We start from the raw sequence: 7976 nt of genomic DNA on the forward strand, positions 1-7976 counted from the left end.
TTTGCCAGATACTTTTCTCAGAGCTTCACACATATATCTTATGTAAAACTCACAACATCATCAGCACATACTTTTATTACCTCTATTTTACAGATCAATCTCCCCAAACTAGTGAACAGTAGAACCAGAACTCGAACTCCAATAGTCTGACCCAGAGCCTCTACCCTTCATGTGACTCAAATATTCGATTCTTTCTCATGTTGGCCAAAGATCTGCTTTCACTGTTAATCCTGAAGAGGAAGCTGAGAAATGTATATGTCATGTAGGTGACATGAGGAACCCCTGAGAAGGATTAAGATGTTCTTTTAAGCTTAATATCTTTCACAGTGTAGGGTTTAGCATTAAGAAAACTAAACCTTGGTGTTCTGGCACCTTCGTCGTCCCTGTCTTCCTCCTCCGGCCCAGCTGCTGTAGTTTGGTATGTTACGGTTAAACTCCATGGGAGAATTGGAGCTGGGGCCATGCCAGTGTTCTCCTTTCAGTTTTCAAAGGAAAGTTCTGCGTTAAGCTGAGCTGCCCCTGCCTGCAAACAAGACAAGGAGATCTCAGGTAGTGGAGATCCCAGGCTGGGGCCTGGACACTATTTCTAGGAAGCACCTGGAAGTTCCCTCTTGGGGGTCTTTTTCACCTGGTGGTTGTTCCTCCCAAAAACGAGTCCTGGGGTTCTGTCCCTTGAAGGAGCCAAATGACATAAATGTTCCAGAGCAGAACCTGGCAAGTTGGAGGGTACAGCATGAAAACACATGACAGATGGGGTTGGAAACATGAAGGGCAGTTCTAAAGCATCTTGAGAGTAGAGGAGAAATGAGACCGTAAACCATAAGGCTAAAGGACATGACAAAATACTTGAGCAATGAACTAAGAAGAATGACTTTGGTTTGAGAAAGATAAGAATTAACAGTACACAAGTTATGGGGAAAAATGAATTCTGTAATAATTAGCAGGAATCTATATCCTCTTTCATCAAAAAGCTTAAATGATTTAAAATAAAATTTAAAAAATTTATGCACCCCAGCCCTCCTCCTCATTTTTGGAGCACCTTCCTTTTCCAGAATGATCTAGACCAGGCCCATCCACTATTCTATCTTCAAGTCTCTAGGGAGGCCTCATCTTCAATAGTTTTTGCCTCTCAATAACTGTTGAATGAATGAGCAAAGAAACCGTTCATAGAAAAAACAAATCTCTTTCCCCTTCTGTGTGCCACGCTCAGATCCTCTGCTTGTGAAAACTCCTCAGTGCAGCTGTGACATCCACCTTTAATCTACTGACACCTGCTCCAGTCACTACCCTGCAATTTCACTTTTATCACACTCTTGCAATTAATATTTTGTCACCCATGCTACATAATATATGTATGCTAGATCATATGTAGTTCATTTTGTGTGTTTTTGTATAAAAATTATATCCTATTCTATGCAGTTTTCTGCACATTTTCCCCCTCAGCATTATGTTGAGGGGACTCACCTACGCTATTGTGTGTAGTGTAGTTCATTTATTTTGACTGCTGAAATATAGTCCTCTGGGCAAATAGACCACATTCTACTTATTCTCTTGTCAATGGACAGTTTCCAGCTAGTTTTTTTTTTTTTAAACTGAAAACATTGCTGTTTAGCAGCTTTTCTCTACATGTCTCCTTGTACATTCATGCAAGAATTTCTCTTGGGCACGAACCTAGAAGGATTGCTGGGCCAGATTTACAAAACAATAGCACAATGTTTTCTGAAGTGGGGTGGGTCAGATGGAGTGAACCAATTCACACTCTCCCAAAATACATGGATGTGGCTGACCCCCTCTTCACTTCTCAGTGTTCACCAGTCTAGACTACACATTGTTGTAGACCTGATTTGCACTTATTGCTAAAGAGGATGAGCATCTTTTTATGATTCTTGGCCCTTTGTGTTGCATTCCTCCTCTCCCCAAATTCATGTCTGCTCGGAACTTCAGAATTTGACCGTTTTTGCAAAATGAGGTCTTTGTAGATGTAATTAGTTAAGGTACGATGAGGTCATAGTGGATTAGGATAAATACCGAATCCAATGGCATGTCCTTATTAGAAGGCCATGCAAAAACAGATGCATATGGAGGGAAGATGGCCATGTGAAGGCAAAAGCAGAAATAGGAGATATGTCTAAAAGTAGAGGGATGCCAAAGATGGTCAGCAAGACCCAGAAGCTAGGAAGGGACAAGAAAGGATTCTTTTCAAGAGCTTTCAGAGGAGCATGGCTCTACCAGCCCCTTGAATTTTTTCATGGATCAAATTTTTTAAAATTTCTCCGTCAAGTCTTAATTTGCTTTCATTATTTAAAGCTCTTTAATTACCATAGCCTTATATAAGTTTTGGTATCTAATAGGAAGATTCCCTTGCCCTATTCATTTTATTTGGGCGCAATATATAGCAAATGTTGCCAATGTGCTGCCCATACACATTTGAATTCCTTTACATTCTCCAGTTTACAACCAGTTTTTTCTGGGAACACTTCCTAATAAATCACTTTTCCTGTATCCCTGTCTCAGAGTCTTCTGGGGAACTATTTTATTTTATTATTATTATTTATTATTTTTTTTATTGGAGTTCAATTTGCCAACATATAGCATAACACCCAGTACTCATCCCATTATGTGCCCCCCTCAGTGCCGGTCACCCAGTCACCCCCACTCCCCGCCCACCTCCCTTTCCACCACCCCTAGTTCGTTTCCCAGAGTTAGGAGTCTCTCATGTTCTATCTCCCTCTCTGATATTTCCCGCTCATTCTTCTCCTTTTCCCTTTATTTCCTTTCACTATTGGAGGAACTATTTTAATACTTTGATATTTCTCACACATTTTAGATTATCTTTTCAGGTTACATGAAAATTCTGTGGAGATTTTGCTTGAAATTGTATAGAATATACAGATCAATTTGGGGGAGAGTTATACCCTTGTGATATTATATTTTTTTACATGTGAATAGGATATGTTTTCCCATTTATAGGTCTTCTTTAATAACTTTCCACAAAGGCCTTATTATTTCCTGAGTAATGATCTTAAACACATTTTATTAGATTTATTTCTAGGTACCCTGTATCTTTCCTCGCTGTCATAAATGGTGGGGTTTTTGTTTTGTTTTAACGTTGCTTCCTAAGTGTTGCTAGTGTATATAAACGCAATAGATTTTTATTCTTGGTCTTTTTTTTTTGTTGATTTTTTTGTATACCTGGTAATTTTTGGCTGAATTCTGGACATTGTACATGCAAAATGTGCTCCAGGACCTCTTTGTCAGAGTAGTGAAACCTACTGACTCCTTAGAATAGATTTATATGCAGAAAATAACATCCATGGAATTACAAAGAAATCAATTATATTTAATTGCAACCCAAAGAATCTAGGGGATTCATGGACCCCAGGTTAAGAACAGTCTAGAAGTTCTGGATAATGCTATTTTCCTCCAGAGGGGGTTCACTGCAGACTTTGGTGAGGCAAACAGAGTTCAGTTCAATCACCTTTATCCAACCATGGATTGAGCTGATATGAGACCAAATGGCAGTTTTGGAAGGCTTCATCTGTCTCTGGCTTGCTTTTCCTTGTCAGGATGTACCCCTCCAGGAGTCCCAAGATAAGAACTTATTTTAGTGTCACTTTGAACAAAGAGAGAATCCCAACCACCCAGTGTTTTAGGGAATAATATATTTGGCAGAAGCAAATACATTTCCGCAGATAATAACCTCAGACAGATTGTAGATATCAAGACATTTCATCACAAGGTTCTGACATTTGAAAACTCAGGAGTTGGGAGTTTTGTTGGCTTTCAGAGATAGGCTGGGCTTAATAAGCCAAATAAATTATTCTTTAGTTTTTTGCTGAAAACGCTGTAAATAGAATTTTATAAGTTCCGTCTGTCATCTTTTTTTATGAGGAATACTAACTCTCTTCCTCTAGCACAATATTTTTCTGAAGGAAAGAGCATTTCTAAATATATTTGTTAATTACCAAATAGCAAGACAAATGAAAGATTAGAGATCAGTTGCCTTCTGTCCTTTCAGTGATCCAAAAATTGTCTCAGATATTTTAAAGGTACAATTTTGACCTGTTAGTTAATTTACATTGGGTTTTGGCAACAGAAAGGGTTATGTAATAGTGCAGTCTCCTTTTACCAAATAGAGATCTGAGCTTTTAAAAAAAAATCTCACTATTTAAATTCAGAAATATTGAATGTTTGGTTAAGAAGGATTTTTTTTTAGCACTTTATTTTGTTATAGTAGTTTTAGGTTCACAACAAAATTGAGAAGAAGGTACAGAGATTTCCTATAGGCCCCCTGCCTCACACGCGCACAGACATCCCTATCACCACCATCCCCTACCACAAGATACATCAATTAGCACTCACGAACCTATATTGACAGATCCTAATCAATCACAGTCCGCAGTTTACATTATAGTTCAGTTTTAGTTGTGCATGTTCTGTGGGTTTAGGCAAATGCATAATGGCATTTACCCATTATTACAGAATCATACAGAGTATGTTCACTGTCCCAAAAACTTCTATTTATTTATTTAGTAAAGATTTTATTTATTCATGAGAGACACACAGAGAGAGGCAGAGGGAGAAGCAGGCTCACCGCTAGGAGCTCAATGCGGGACTTGATCCTGAAATCTGGACCACACCCTGAGCCAAAGGCAGATGCTCAATCACTGAGCTACCCAGGTGTCCCATGTCCTAAAAACTTCTGTGTGTTGCCTATTCCTGCCTCCCTGAAACCCCAGCCAGCCACTGTTTTGTGTGTGTGTGTGTGTGCGTGTGTGTGTGTCTATAGTTTTGCCTTTTCCAGAGTGTAGTATCATTGAAATCACACAGTATATGGCCTTTGTAGACTGGATTCCTTCACTTAATAATTTATATTTAAGGTTACCTTTAAGGAATTTATATTCATGGTTTGACAGTTCATTTCTTTTTAGTACTAAGTAATATTCTATTGTCTGGAAGTGTCACAGTGTATTTATCCATTCACCTACCAAAGGACATCTTGATAGCTTCCAAGATTTGGAAATTATGAGTAAAGCTACATCAATGTGCAGATTTTTGTGTGGACATGAGTTTTTAACTCCTTTGGGTAAATAACATGGTGTGCAATTGCTAGGTTGTATGGTAAGAGTATATTTAGTTTTGTAAGAAACTGCTAAATTGTCATCCAAACTGGCTGTACTGTTGTACGTGCCCACCAGCAATCAGTGAGAGCTCCTTTGTTCCACATCCTCCCCAGCATTTGGGCTTGTCAGTGTCCTGGATTTTGGCCATTCTATTAGCTGTGGCATCTCGTTGTTTTAGATTGCATTTTCTTGGTGACATATGATGTAGAGCATCCTTTCACATACTTTTTTGCCATCTGCATATCTACTTTAGTGAGGTGTCTGTTAAGGTCTTTGGCACATTTTAAAATCAGGTTGTCTATTTTCTTATTGTTGAGTTTAGAGAGTTCTTTTTATACTTTGGATAAATAGTCCTTTATCAGATATATCTTTTGCAAATATTTTCTCTACAACTCTATGGCCTGTCTTCTCATTTTCTTGACACTGTCTTTCACAAAGCAGGTTTTAATTTTAATACAGCCCAGTTTACCAATTATTTCTCTTATGGATTGTGCATGAAGAATGTTTCCCTTCTGATTTTTTGGTAATTTTTTCTTGTTACAAGGGATACATAAATCAATATAGTACGATACTCTCCACGTTATATTATTTCAATTTCTTGAGGTCAGCTGGAGGAAAAATACAGTCCTTTAGAGTATGTGGCTTTAAAATGGTCATTATAATTCTCCACCTTATCTACTCAAAGCAATCCCAACATTTATTGAATGTCTTCTACACATCATGCACTATGGTAAGCATAAATAATATGGTCATGCCTTGAGAGTTTCTATTTTGTACCATGCTTATGTGTAAGCAGCACAAGTTTTCTCCATAGGCTAAGTGTATCAATAAGTCAAGAATCAAAAACAAAGCCAAACAAAAAAAATTTATAATTTTTAAAGTAGGCTCCATGGGGCACCTGGGGGTGCCATCATTTAAGTGACTGGTTCCTGGTTTTGGTGGTTTCAGTTTGGTTTGTGATTTCAAGGTCATGAGATTGAGGCTTGTTTTGGGCTCTGTCCTCAGTGTAGAATCTGCTTTAGACTGTCTTCCTTTCCTTCTGCCCCCCCCCCCACTCTGCTCTCTCTCTCTCTTTCTAAAATAAAATAAATAAACCTTTTTTTAAAAAATAAAGTAGGCTCCATGCCCAACATGGGGCTTGAACTTAAAACCCTGAGATCAAGAGTCGCATGCTCTACAGATTGAGCCAGCCAAGTGCCCTCCCCAAATATTTTTTAAATTATTTATTTATTTATGATAGTCACAGAGAGAGAGAGAGAGAGAGGCAGAGACACAGGCAGAGGGAGAAGCAGGCTCCATGCACCGGGAGCCCGACGTGGGATTCGATCCCGGGTCTCCAGGATCGCACCCTGGGCCAAAGGCAGGCGCCAAACTGCTGCGCCACCCAGGGATCCCCCAAATATTTTTTGAATAAAACATTTATTTTCCACAAAAATATTTAGCATTTTTCAAGAAAAAAATCAGAAAAATCTATAGGGAATATAAAAATTAGTGAAAGGGAATAAAGGGGAAAGGAGAGAAAATGAGTGAAGATATCAGTGAGGGTGACAAAACATGAGAGACACCTAACTCTGGGAAGTGAACAAGGGGTAGTGAAAAGGGAGGGGGGCAGGGGTTGGGTGACTGGGTGTTGGGCACTGAGGGGGGCACTTGGCAGGATGAACACTGGGTGTTATGCTATATGTTGGCAAATTGAACTCCAATTAAAAAATGCAAAAAAAAAAAAGAGAGAAAAACCTATAAATTCTTTTCAACTTCAGCACATATTTAAGTTTTGAGTCTCATGGTTTAGCGCTGTTCTCACTTTGAGGTGCATAGAGGGCACGTGGTGGGCATGTTAACCTGCTCAGTGTTGGGAGCCACTAAAGGTCTTAGCAAAGTTTGAGTTTAAGCTTTGACTTTATGTATTTGACTGAGAGAAGCTAAGAAAACGGAAATAGAATACTTCACTCTGCCTGCTTTTCTCCAAAACACCCTTCAGAATTCCTTGGGCTAGGGATGAAAAATTCAAGGAACATGGTGACATATTTGATACAGAGACATGGTGATCTCAAAATGATCACTTTCTTCTCAAGAGTTTGGACAGGAGCAGGAAGGGTCCTACAAAAGTTCTTTCATGATAGGATTATTGTGGTCAGTTTGAGGGATTCTAGGCTGATCAAGTAAGCGACAGAACCATAGGGTGGCAGTGTTGCACAACTAGCTTTACTGGGTGATACTTGGTCAGGCTGCTTGCAGGGAAGTTTCTCAGGGCAGAACCTCCAGAGACAGCAGGCACTTGGTCACCACCCAGAAGGTGAAGAGGGCCTTGGAATTCCCAGGGCAGAGGGGAATCATAGAGGGGACTTATGTATTCAGGTGGTATCTCTCAGCAGCAGGGGTGGAGGAGAGTCTGGGTCAGAGAGCTTCCAAGGGCAACAGCATCTTGGGGTCTTGATGGTTAATTGTATATGTCAACTTGACTGGATCACAGAATGTTCAGATTTTTAGGTAAACATGGTTCTGGGTGTTTCTTTGAGGATGTTTCTGGTTGAGATTGACATTTGAGTTGGTAGACGGTGTGAAGCAGAATGCCCTCCTTGAGGTAGGTCCTTGAGGTAGGTGAGCCTCAGTCAATCTATTAGAGGAGAATTTGTTCTCTGTCTTCAATTTGGGACATTGTATTCTCCTGCCTTTGGACTTGCACTTGACTTGAAAATTACACCAGTGGCTGACCTGGGTTTCCAGCTTCCCAACTGCAGATCTGGGACTTCTCAGCCTCCATAACTGTGCAAACCAATTCCATAAAATAATAAAATAAAATAAAATAAAATAAAATAATAAAATAATCTCTTACTGGTTCTGTTTCTCTGG

This window comes from Canis lupus, chromosome 1 (genome assembly GCF_003254725.2).
Source record: "Canis lupus dingo isolate Sandy chromosome 1, ASM325472v2, whole genome shotgun sequence".
Lineage (NCBI taxonomy): Eukaryota > Metazoa > Chordata > Mammalia > Carnivora > Canidae > Canis > Canis lupus.